This window comes from Pelobates fuscus, chromosome 1 (genome assembly GCF_036172605.1).
Source record: "Pelobates fuscus isolate aPelFus1 chromosome 1, aPelFus1.pri, whole genome shotgun sequence".
Lineage (NCBI taxonomy): Eukaryota > Metazoa > Chordata > Amphibia > Anura > Pelobatidae > Pelobates > Pelobates fuscus.
Window position 1 is genome coordinate 327,999,910 of NC_086317.1, and position 13,378 is coordinate 328,013,287.

Here is a 13,378-nt window from a genome sequence, read left to right on the forward strand (position 1 = left end):
CCCACTCTGCTTTCTCAAAGTACTTACTCATCTAAGCAATGCTCAATCTTCTCTTTAACTTTTCTCTCCTCTCAGCATCAAAATATCTCCTTACACCCACTTCCCTCAACAACACAATCACATTCACATTAATCCATCTCTGCTACACTCCCACTTAAGAGTGTTGTGTATGCGAGACTAATAGACGTCCTCAAATCCAACTCTCTGCTTGACCCACTTCAGTCTGGATTCCGCGCTCGTCACTCTGTTGAAACAGCTGTGACCAAAGTATCCAACGATTGAATCGCTGCTAAATCTCACGGCCATTACTCTATCCTAATTTTCCTTGATCTTTCTGCTGCCTTTGACACGGTTGATCATCAACAGCTTCTTCCCAATCACCATAATCTCAGTCTATGAGATACTGCTCTCTCCTGGTGCTCCTCATACTTCTCCCAGTGCTTTTTTAGTGTTTCTTTCTCTGGCTCCTGCCTCTTTTCCCCATCCCCTCTCTGTTGGTGTCCCCCAAGGTTCAGTCCTTGGTCCCCTACTGTTGTCCATCTATACTTCCTTCCTTTGGTAAACTCATCAACTCCATTGGCTTCCATCGAAGGCTCGCTGCCTGGGTGTTCTATTTGACTCCGACCTCTCCTTCACCCCTCATGTCCAGTCGATTGCCAAATCCTGCCGCTTCCATCTCAAAAACATAGCTTGCATCAGCCCCTATTTAACACCAGACGCTGCTAAGGTGCTGGTTCATGCCGTTGTTCTTTCTAGTGTTGACTACTGCAATCCTCTTCTCAATGGTCTTACGTGTTCCCAGATTGCACCGATGCAATCTAACATGAACGTGGTGGCAAGGCTTATTTTCCTGTCAGCCCACACCACCCATGCCTCCCCCCTCTTTCAGCACTTTTATTGGCTTCCAGTTAGATATAGGGCTCAATTTAAGATTCTGGTACTTGTTTACAAGTCCCTACTTAATGCTGCTCCAACCTACCTGTCCTCCCTAATTCACAAGTATGTGCCGTTGAGGTCCCTGTTCTCTGCCGAAGACCTACGTCTATCCTCTGTCTGTACTCTGACATCTGATGCTCGCCTCCAAGACTTCTCCAGGACTGTACCTTTTCTGTGAAACTCCCTTCCCTTCTCCATTAAACTTTCACCCAGTCTCCACTCTTTGAAAACCCACTTCTTCAGGAAAGCATATAATTTAAACTGTTAGCAGATTTTCATTCCCGCCCCCCCCCCCCCATCAGGGCCGTCTTTACCGCGGGGCAAACGGGGCAGCTGCCCCGGGCCCAGTTACTCCTGGGGGCCCGAAGCAGCTGCACCGGGGGCCCCACTTGCCTCAAACATTTCTCCCACCGGCCAGGGCAGCCACACACTAAGGAGGCCCACCGGGTGGCCCATGCACTAAGGGCCACCCGGTGGGCTTCTGTCAGCAGGAGCCCGGTCTTGCGCTCTGGCGCTTTAAGAGCGCGACCGGGCCCTCTTGCTTTTCAGCAGCCGGCTGGGAGGAAGTGACGGCTGCGCGTCACTTCCTCCCATAAAGAGAGGAGCCGCGCGGGAGGAGGAAGAGGCAGAGCAGAGGGGGTCTGGGCCGAGCTAGCCAGACCCCAACTCCCAGCAGCTTCAGCCACCCTCTAAGGTAGAAAACTGGGGGGTGGGTTTTATAATGTAAATTTTGAGTGTGTGTGTATGTGTGCGTGTCAGTGTGCCTGTCAGTATGTCTGTCAGTATGTGTGTCAGTATGTCTGTCAGTATGTCTGTCAGTAAGTGTGTGTCAGTGTGTGTGTCAGTGTGTGTGTCAGTGTGCCTGTCAGTGTGCCTGTCAGTAAGTCTGTGTCAGTGTGTCTGTCAGTGTGTCTGTCAGTAAGTGTGTGTCAGTGTGTGTGTCAGTGTGTGTGTCAGTGTGCCTGTCAGTGTGCCTGTCAGTGTGCCTGTCAGTGTGCCTGTCAGTGTGCCTGTCAGTATGTCTGTCAGTAAGTCTGTGTCAGTGTGTCTGTCAGTGTGTCTGTCAGTGTGTGTGTCAGTGTGTGTGTCAGTGTATGTGTCAGTATGTCTGTCAGTGTATGTCAGTATGTGTGTCAGTATGCCTGTCAGTGTGTCTGTCAGTATGTCTGTCAGTGTGTGTCAGTATGCCTGTCAGTATGTCTGTCAGTGTGTGTCCGTATGCCTGTCAGTGTATGTGTCAGTATGTCTGTCAGTGTGTGTCCGTATGCCTGTCAGTGTGTGTGTCGTATGTCTGTCAGTGTATGTGTCAGTGTGTGTCAGTATTCCTGTCAGTGTATGTGTCAGTGTGTCAGTATTCCTGTCAGTGTATGTGTCAGTATGTCTGTCAGTGTATGTGTCAGTGTCAGTATTTGTGTCAGTATGCCTGTCAGAATGTGTCAGTATGTCTGTCAGTGTGTGTGTCAGTATGTGGGTCTGTATGCCTGTCAGTGTGTGTGTCAGTATGTCTGTCAGTTTATGTGTCTGTGTAAGTATGTCTGTCTCTATGTGTCTGTATATCTGTGTGTGTATCTATATGTTGTCATTGTGTGTGTATCTGTATGAAGTCTGTGTGTGTATCTGTGTATCTGCCAGTGTGTCAGGTGTGTATATGTGTGTCTGTGTAACTGCATGTGTGTCAGTGTTTGAATCTTTGTGTATGTCAGGATGTGTATCGGTGTGTCTGTATGTGTGTCAGTGTGTATCTGTATGTTGTCTTTGTGTATTTCGCTGGTATGTGTGTCTGTGTATCGGAATTTGTGTCAGGTTGTGTATCTATGTGTCAGTGTGTCTATATCTACTTGTGTGTTTGTGTGTGTATATGTGCATACATCTCAAGATTCACACGCTAACACTACACACAAATACACCCCTGCATTCAAGCTTCAGCACTACATACAAATACACGTCTGTGTTAAACACCAACATTATATGTATACACACCCCTGCATTCAAAAACCAACACTAGATATAAATACATGCTTACATTTAAACGCCAACACCACATACAAAAACCTGTTTACATTGAAACATACAAAAACTGCTTAGTGTTAAATACAAACCTGCAAACATGGGTAAATGGTAGAGCCCCAGCTGTCAAGGCATTGCTGGAGTTGTACGACAGATGGGGATCTACCTTTTAAACATCCTTGCAATAGGGAGGCCCAAAAAAATATTCTTGCACCTCTCTACTTTAGGTTGCCACTGTATTAAGGCTGATAACATGAGTGCACGACAGGGGAGGGTGTACAGGGTCCAGGGGGCCCAAGCAAATGCTTTGCCCAGGGTCCAATCAATATTAAAGACGGCCCTGCCCCCCATGACTCCTCTTGTGCAACTGTCAAAAATAACCTACTCAGTTCCTAGTGAATACTTTTCTAGCAACCTATTTCATTACCACTACTTATACTCAACCCCTCTGTTCCTGTGCATCCATTTGTCTGGTTACAATTACATGTCTGCTAATTTTTTTATTTTCATTTCTTACATACACCGAAAAAACAACATAAATTATAAACAATAATAAAACACAATAACATGAAATAAAATAAAATAAAAATACATACATAAAATAAATTAAATTTTGCTTTTCTTTGCTATTGCCTTAATTTCATTTATAATCCTTATATTCAACTTATACAAGTATGCAAAGTTAAAATAATTGGCATTGACAATTAGTTCTTACTCACAAGCGGAATGCCCAGCATATTCGTCCTGTTTTAACAGTTTTAAATTTTTTTACTTAAATCTTTCAGCTTTGCAGTCATACCCTATCAATTATTCATTAATATACAATAATGTACACGCTTTAACCTCATATCTGTTTTAGTCTATTCCTCCTTTTGCTATCACCTCTATTTATACCTTACACCTATATGCTAACCAATCTTGCCATGCTTTTTCATGGCCACCTTCTCTTCTTTCTATTTTATTTACTATTCTCTCATATTGATACGTCTTGTCTACTCTTTCCTGCACTTCCAAGATATTTGGTGGGATTGTTTTTTTCCAATTTTGAGCAATGCTTATTTTTGCAGCGATTAATATATGAATAATAACTACATTATTTTTTATTCGACTCCACTCGTGGTATATATGTGAAAGATAGAACTAGATAGTATATATGTAAAAGATAGAATTTGGTATCACTGTATCCATTAAAATTTGAATTAATAATTTAATATCGTTCCAAAACTGTACAAGACGAGAGCATCCCCAAAAAATATGTAATAAAGTTCCCTTCTCCCTTTGACACCTCCAGCACCTGTCAGAGGCAGCTTCATACATTCAAGACAATTTTGCGGGAACTAAGTACCAACGCATTAATATTTTGCTATAAGCTTCCCAATATGTAAGGCTGTGAGATATTTGTTTAGTAATTTTTATAGTTTGATACCAATGGAATAGATCAAATGTTTTTAATAGGTCTTGTTCCCATAATATCATATAAGGCAACTTTTCTTCCCCATTTACATATAAAAGGCTTTTATAGCATATTGAAAGAGGTTTACTCTCCATATTAGGGTTCAAACAGAATTTTCCCAACCAAGACACTAAGGCCATATATACGAAAATACCTCTTTATTCGGAAGGGAAAACTCTGCCTGCAAACTAGGATACAATTTGAGCCCTACCTCATTATATAACATATGCACTTTACAAATGCCATTAGTTTCCCAAGTATTCAAATTTAAATCTTGTATAAAATACTTTATTACAAATAATGGTGCTAAGACTAATAGCTTTACACCTTTTAGCAATTTAGGAGTCCATTTTGACCAATGATAGAGCATTAATTTTGTCGTAGAAAGCATGTTTTTGCCTATTGACCCATTCATTAAGGTCTTCCATAAAAGCTTTTCTTCTAAATAGGGTTTAGCGCAAGCTTGTTCCAGTTTTAACCATACTGGTGAATTTAAACGGAAAAGTACTGCCAAAGCATAGGACAACATAGAGGCCTGATAATATTTAATAATATTAGGAATGCCCAATCCGCCTTGTAGATATGGAAGCTCTGTAAGCCTAGCTGCCACCCTTGGCGATTTTTTTTCCATATAGATGAGTTAAACATATGTTGAAATTTTTTTAATCCATTTTTTGGCACAGCCATAGGAATAGTTCGAAAAAGATACAATATATGGGGTAAGGCCATCATTTTAATTGTATGTACACGCCCTAACCAAGATGTCCCCAAAGCCCCCCAGTTTTCTAGTTGATCTTTTAATTTATATAATACAGCATTTTGCTGGTGCTATATAAATAAAATAATAATAATAATAATAATAATAATAATAATAACTACCAAATGTGAGTACACACTACTCACCTTTTCTATATCTACACTCAATATCTATAGTATTGCACTATTGTTTTTTGTTTTTTTCTTTGTCTTTATATATTTATTGATTCGACCCCATCATGATAATTCAACCTTCTTCCAGTTTTTAATAGAATGATTTGTTGTGGTACAATATTTGGTTTGAAATATTTATAAAAACTATTACTTAGACCACCAGGTTCGGAAGTTTTCTGCAGTTGTAACTTAGATATTATTTGATCTTCTTCATCAGTAGATATGGATACATTTATTTTGTTTGTTTTTTTGTGTTTGTGAAAGCTTTGGGACTTATTATTAACATATTTTTTGAAGATATTTATCTATGTCTAGTTCTTGGGAATAGTTATCTAGATTAAATAACTCTTCATAATAATTATTAAAATCTTTTCCTATAGTTTCCGGGGATAATAAAGTTTTATTGTTTATTATCAATTTAGATATTTTTGATTTGGGCTCTTGTATTTTAAGTCTACCAGATAATTTATCCGCTCTATTTCCTTTAGCATAAAATTTGGTTTTCATTTTTTCAGTGCATGAATTGATTTTTGTCTTAATTTAATTAATTTGTTCTTGTATCTTTAACATCTCTGAGTAAATTTGGTTTGATAGATTCTTTTTAATTTCATTAGATAAATTTGAAAAAATTATATATAAATCAGTCAAGATTTTACCTTGTTTTTTTTACACTTGTTTTCTAGCTTAATTAAATCGCCTCGAATGACAGCCTGAAAGGCACACCAGTTATTAGCTATGGATGCATCTTGTGATTTATTTTCTTTAAAATATAGGTCAGTTAAGTTTAAGATATAATTTTTTTTTCTTTTACACTAAGTATATATTCACTTAATCTCTAGATCTGGTATTATATTTAAATGCCTCTTTTACCTCTAATATAAGTATACGGTGGTCCGACCATGTATTGTTTATTATATTTATCTTGGAAGTTCTATTTAGTAAAGATTGATTTCCACACATCAAATCAATCCTAGAATATGACATATGTTCTTTGGAGAGATGTGTAAAATCTTTCTCATCAGGTTATGTTTACCTAAAGTAGTGGTTAGATTCGCTGCTTGTTTTTTTAGTTTTTTTGTTATTAATTAGAGTAGGTTTTAGAAATCTCTTATCCAGATCCACATCTAAAACAGAATTAAAATATCCTGCTACAATAAGTAAACCTTTTTTAACCTTGTTTAACCTTGTCAGCTATATCCAAAATTTTCAATGTATATACCTCTCCATTTATTTTACAAACAATTCTCCTATAACATCCCATAGGATCTAAAATTTGGTGAATAATTTCATAGTTTATTGATTTTGCAATTATAATAGTTACTCCTTTCAGTTTTTTCCTTTAATGGAAGCATGTATTATATTAGGAAATCTTTGTTATTAAAAAAAAAAAAAAATTGTCATCATATCTCCAGTGTGTCTCTTGGTGAGTTTTAAGGTGTTGTTTAAGTAAGTCAGTATATGCAGGGTGAGCCATCAAATATACCCCTGGTCTTGCTGCCTCCTAGCAACACCTCTGCCAGGGTATTGTGTCCAGGCTAAAAGCTCATTCTGAAAACACTGTCCAAAAAGTAATAAATGATAAAAATTAAAACATAACTTTTAATTGTGAAAAATCAGTAATAATTGTGTGAAAAAGAAGAATAACTCTCAGAGAACCCACTGGTATATCCAGGGATTGAAGCAGAGAAAATAAGTATAATAAAACAATTATTAAACTAATTGACACTAGTGATGTCCTGAACGGTTCGCTGGCGAATAGTTCCTGGCGAACATAGCGCGTTCGCGTTCGCCACAGATGGCGAACATATGCGATGTTCGGTCCGCCCCCTATTCGTCATCATTGAGTAAACTTTGACCCTGTACCTCACAGTCAGCAGACACATTCCAGCCAATCAGCAGCAGACCCTTCCTCCCAGACCCTCCCACCTCCTAGACAGCATAACATTTAGATTAATTCTGAAGCTGAATTAATTCTTTTTTTTTGTATTCTTTTTTTTTGTGTATTTGTGTTTATTATACATTATCCTCCATAGCCAGTAACCTGTGTTTATTATACATTATCACCCATAGCCAGTAACCTGTGTTTATTATAAATAAATTGAAAGAGAGGAGTGGGTGTAGTTGAACTCACCAGCTCCCACACACTCCAAATAGGTTACTAGAGGTATATAAGGGGCTTAACCCCAGGGAGGTCAGAAAAAGAAAGAAATAGTGAAAACAGAATATGGGGAACACTCACATACAGTGAGTGTGGACCAAATCCGTCTTCATGGATTATATACCTCAAAGTAGTGGAAGTCACATATAAAGGGAGGGGGGACGGGAAAAAAAAAAAAAAAAAACGGGTAAACCTTTATTAATAAGACGAACAATTTAAAGTTAAAAAAAGGCCATAAAAAATGGCCGCAATAGGTGCCAATACACACTAGAACCTAAACGGTGGGCAAATAAATAGTCATAGAATAGGTACTCATGAGGGGCCAGAAGCTCCAAGGTATAGATATCTGAATGAAAACAAAGCAAAGAGGGGGGCAGGAGAGAAGGAGCAAAAAATATATATATTATATCCTTATAGGTACTATGTGCCCCTGTCTCCGGGGTATTTTAACACAATATAGCACTATTATACATGAAAGTGCATAGACTTGTGGTAAGGGGTATAGAGGGCTATGATTACTGCAAAAGGCAGGTGTGTGTAGAAAGTGGGGTACACAGGAGCGAGGGAGGTACTCCAACGAAAGGAGACACAATCTTGCTGCTACACAATGCAGCCAGTGTCCATACCTTTCCCATAAACCCCACAAAACATCTCAAGCTTGCCCTAGGATAGCTGTCTAGCTCACAACTGTGAGTGTCAGGACTAACTGCTACTTCGAGGCAGCCTCAAGATATCCCTATATCCCCAAACAAAACGACATGCAAAGATATATATCACAATCTCTCCCACCCCTTAGTAGATAAACCACATAGTGGAAATTTCAGACATTCAGAATATTAGCCCATCCGAATAGAAAATAAAAAAAGGTTTAAATAAGGTTTTAGACTCAATCTAAGGAGTAAGCATCGGCTTAAATCATTCCATGTTTAAAGTAGAGAATCTAAGTGTGAGCATCGGCTCAAAATAAACGCTCAACGCGCGTTTCGGCGTATCTACACGCCTTTGTCAAGAGCTCAAGGTATGTCAAGAGCAAGGTATGGACACTGGCTGCATTGTGTAGCAGCAAGATTGTGTCTCCTTTCGTTGGAGTACCTCCCTCGCTCCTGTGTACCCCACTTTCTACACACACCTGCCTTTTGCAGTAATCATAGCCCTCTATACCCCTTACCACAAGTCTATGCACTTTCATGTATAATAGTGCTATATTGTGTTAAAATACCCCGGAGACAGGGGCACATAGTACCTATAAGGATATAATATATATATTTTTTGCTCCTTCTCTCCTGCCCCCCTCTTTGCTTTGTTTTCATTCAGATATCTATACCTTGGAGCTTCTGGCCCCTCATGAGTACCTATTCTATGACTATTTATTTGCCCACCGTTTAGGTTCTAGTGTGTATTGGCACCTATTGCGGCCATTTTTTATGGCCTTTTTTTAACTTTAAATTGTTCGTCTTATTAATAAAGGTTTACCCGTTTTTTTTTTGTTTTTGTTTTTTTTCCCGTCCCCCCTCCCTTTATATGTGACTTCCACTACTTTGAGGTATATAATCCATGAAGACGGATTTGGTCCACACTCACTGTATGTGAGTGTTCCCCATATTCAGTTTTCACTATTTCTTTCTTTTTCTGTGTTTATTATACATTATCCTCCCATAGCCAGTAACCTGTGTTTATTATACATTATCCTCCCATAGCCAATAACCTGTGTTTATTATACATTATCTCCCCCATAGCCAGTAACCTGTGTTTATTATACATTATCCCCCCACAACCAGTAACCTGTGTTTATTATACATTATCCCCACACAACCAGTAACCTGTGTTTATTATATTATCCCCCCATAGCCAGTAACCTGTGTTTATTATACATTATCCTCCCCATAGCCAGTAACCTGTGTTTATTATACATTATCCCCCCATAGACAGTAACCTGTGTTTATTATACATTATCCCTCCCATAGCCAGTAACCTGTGTTTATTATACATTATCCCTCCATAGCCAGTAACCTGTGTTTATTATACATTATCCCTCCCATATCCAGTAAGCTGTGTTTATTATACATTATCCCCCATAGCCAGTAACCTGTGTTTATTATACATTATCCCCCATAGTCATTTATCGTTGGACCTAGGCAGCATGATGTCTTAGGCTGGCCCAGAGAGTGAGTGAGTGAATAATATAATATATATGTTCAGAAACATATTAGTAATATATGTAAATTGGGTTCATGCAAAGAGGGTGAAAAGGTATTTAAAAAAAACACACTTATTGCATCAAATTTACAAAGCCAAACTTTTAAAAGCTTTCCTCATTTCTTTCTCGGGATGAGGAATATATCAGTTGTAGACTGAGGATTTCCATCTGCCCAATCTTTCAATAATATGCACTGGAGTGTCAGTGTTGAAGGAGACCGAAGCTTCCCCTATTCTAAATGAAAGACCTGAGACATGGATACAACCCAATCTTAGGTTCTGATGTAGAAGATGAATTTAGCCGTAGTCACAGGGATTCAGTAAGAGTAGTGGTGAAATGTGTGTGGCATGACTGAGTGTGGGTAAGTAAGAGTCAAGTATTTTAACTGGGCACTAGTTCTAGGTGGGATAAAGTGGTATAGCGGATGGATGAGTAGTTTGGTTCGTTTTAGAGGTTTGTAGAGAAAGTATATAGTGATCATGATTTTTAGCGATATCCAATATTTTTAAGGTGGTCCCAGTGCAACCACTCATATCTGGTGTCATAATAGCTTGCATTTAAAAAAAAAACAAAACTTTTTTAACTGTAATATAATAGCAGTCAGTTTCCTTCACACGGGTGCGTTTCAGGGCCTGCCAGGGCACAGTGTCACACCAGTGCAACTCATATCTGGTGTAACAGTAGTGTACATTTAAAAAAAAAAATACAGGGGGCTTGTTGTCACCTTTCGTGGACCCTTGGTGTTGTACGTGGCTGGGTGGAGGAAAAGACCTTCAATGACATCAGTGAGGACAAGGAACGGGATATGGCTAGCTTGGTATCCAACCTTGTGCAAATGGGGAGTTTGCGGTTGTGCAAATGGACTGTTTGTGGTTGTTTGCAGTGCGTTAAACGGGGAGTTTGGTCTGTCACTGTGAAGTGGGCGTAACCCTTACACTACCTGATCGACACAACATCATACCTGATGTTTTAAAGCGAGTTATTCCAAACAATTTAGGAATGTTAGGTGATTTATGCCCTTTATGGATTAAAACCAGACTCTGCATCAACTATGTCATTTTCCATGGGAGTTTTGCCATGGATCCCCCTCCGGCATGGTTTTAAAATTCGCCTGCCTATTGAAGTCTATGGCGGTTCACCGGGTTCGCCCGTTCGCGAACATTTGCGGAAGTGCGCGTTCGCCATTCGCGAACGGAAAATTTTATGTTCGCGACATCACTAATTGACACAAAAAGTGAGTGTCATTAAAGACAATCTAAGGCAAAAGCAGAATGTCTAGCCTCAGGTATCAGCTAACAGATAAAACCGGGCACATCACTAGAAACTTGTTGCAACTAAAGTAACTGTTTCGTTCTGAATAAGACAAGCAAGCTAAAAATTAGACTACGTTATAGCTGTATGAGTAATCCATTCCTTTACTATTGGATATGCACCTTAAGCAACTGACAGTCTGGACTTTAATTTATATCCAAATGCCAATAATTTTATATGCTTGGTAATTTAGCAGGCAACCATTATTAGACTGCTTTACTGATTTCTAAGTGCATACCTCTTGCTATTCAATTTATTATACTAGCCTAAGATTTAGCTAATACCGGTAACCTTTCACTTTTGTGACAGACATCCGTGCAGGCACTGTTATGGCTGTAGGAGGAATTTAACTCCTCATCATCACATATAGGTACATTTAAACCTATTGACAGCCTGTTTTTTGACTATTGTTATATCTTCTTGTTATATTATCATTACGTTTGAACACTCAGCAGCACAAACAGACTCTGTAGCATTGGCAATAATTTAGGCAGTGTTCTTAATTTACAGGCAGCTCTGACTTCTCTCGTTTGTCTAGCACTATATGTTTTTGATAGTTATCTACTCTCACACTCTGTTGAATTAGTATCGTACTAACGTAATCTGGGCTGTTGCCATTGCATACATAGTTATTTATATTGCCACATTGAACAGTTACTTTAGTTGCAACAAGTTTCTAGTGATCTGCCCGGTTTTATCTGTTAGCTGATACCAGAGGCTAGACATTCTGCTTTCGTCTTGGACTGTCTATATTGACACTCACTTTTTGTGTCAATTAGTTTAATACCAGTGGGTTCTCTGAGAGTGATTCTTCTTTTTCACACATTTATTACTGATTTTTCACAATTAAAAGTTATGTTTTAATTTTTATAATGTATTACTTTTTGGGCAGTGTTTCTCTCCTCTTTTACAATTCCTTACTATAGATTATCTTCTATATTATGCTTCCAATTCTTTCCTCTCATTCTGAAAACTGTTCAGGCGCTAAAAGAAACGTATTTTGGAAGATGATGAAGTAGTTGAATTTAGTAAGAGGTAAGTGGAGTACATTCTACATTCATTTCCTCGTCAGGAGCATCATGCACCCTAAATGAAACGAGGAGGCAGTGTGTGCTGCATGAACTTACTTCTTCCAAATGTAAAATTTACAGGTAGAGCAATATAATGATAATAATCAATATAATGGATATTTCCAAAGTTGCAAGGACAAAACAGGGAGAGTAAACTGGTCAAATAGTTGAAGGGAGCACAAACAAATCAGAAGTGATATTGGAGTTTACAGTTCACAGTAAAGAATCAGCTGGCCAAATCAAGGTCAAATTTGCATCTGTGTTCATGTTTGGAGGAGGCAGCGAATACAAGGAATCAAGTACAGCAACAATCCGGAAATAAAGAGACGAGCTCAGGTAGTAATACGGCATTGACAATTAGCAACAAAATAACTGAGCGATACACGCATAGTACAATGGATGGCGTTTGTTCCCGTTACGTGGAGGTGTGGCCACTTTAGATGAGGAAGAAATAAAGGAATGGACAGAAACTGTTACCTGAGTATTCGAGCGATCATGGGAATGGGGCAATGGTTGAATCTTGACAAGAGGCATTAAAAGCTGTCAAGCTAGTGTTTATAATGTGACTGTTAAATAGCAAAGTTGAATGTAACTCTGAAACTGGTCAATAAGCTTACTCTAATGATCATAATCCATTGTTCAGCATGCCACATGTATCCCCTAGTCTCAAGTATCTATAGGCAATAATAAGCTGAGGTTTGCTACACTTGTACTATTAAGCTTTTTTGATTGTGATTGAGTAAAAAACAGACTTGGAGATTTGTTTAATTATGAACTGCAATTTGGGCCATTGTGTATCCTAAATTGCCATAGAGACTAATCATGAAACAAATTATTCACACAATAGACAGGCATGTTAGGTGTGATTCAGAGTTCCACCTGTGACACCAAAAAGAGAGATGATTGATAGGAAAAATAAGATGCTTGTTGTCTATTGGACAGCCACTAAATATGATTGTATTCACAGCAAGAAGGGATCAATAGAAGAGAAAAAGGAGGAGCAGTTTAAAAAAAGATATATTTATATATTTAATACGTACATCTAAATACATAAATAAAGATTTATTAATGCTTCTCTGACATGTGCCATTACTTTTCATTGGTAATTTTCTGTGAACCAAGTGAAAGGAATATGCACCTATCAGTGTGTGGCGGAACCAACCCCGCCACTTGTGCCTGGAGACTGCTTGCCAGCCTCTTGCCCTGCGACTATGGCCCTTGGATGTATTGCCCTTCTAGGAACTGATTTGGGCATATTGTATTTTATTATGCTGCTGCTGGCCCTTTAAGAACCACCTGGGGACATACTGTGGAGT

At 38.7% G+C, this 13,378-nt stretch overlaps 1 protein-coding gene across 1 annotated transcript in view; it reads right to left on the bottom strand.

Moving 5' to 3' along the window:
* MYO16 (myosin XVI) overlaps window positions 1-13,378 on the bottom strand; it is a 312,032-nt gene that overhangs the window by 189,614 nt on the left and 109,040 nt on the right. The gene's annotated exons all lie outside the window — the stretch shown is intronic.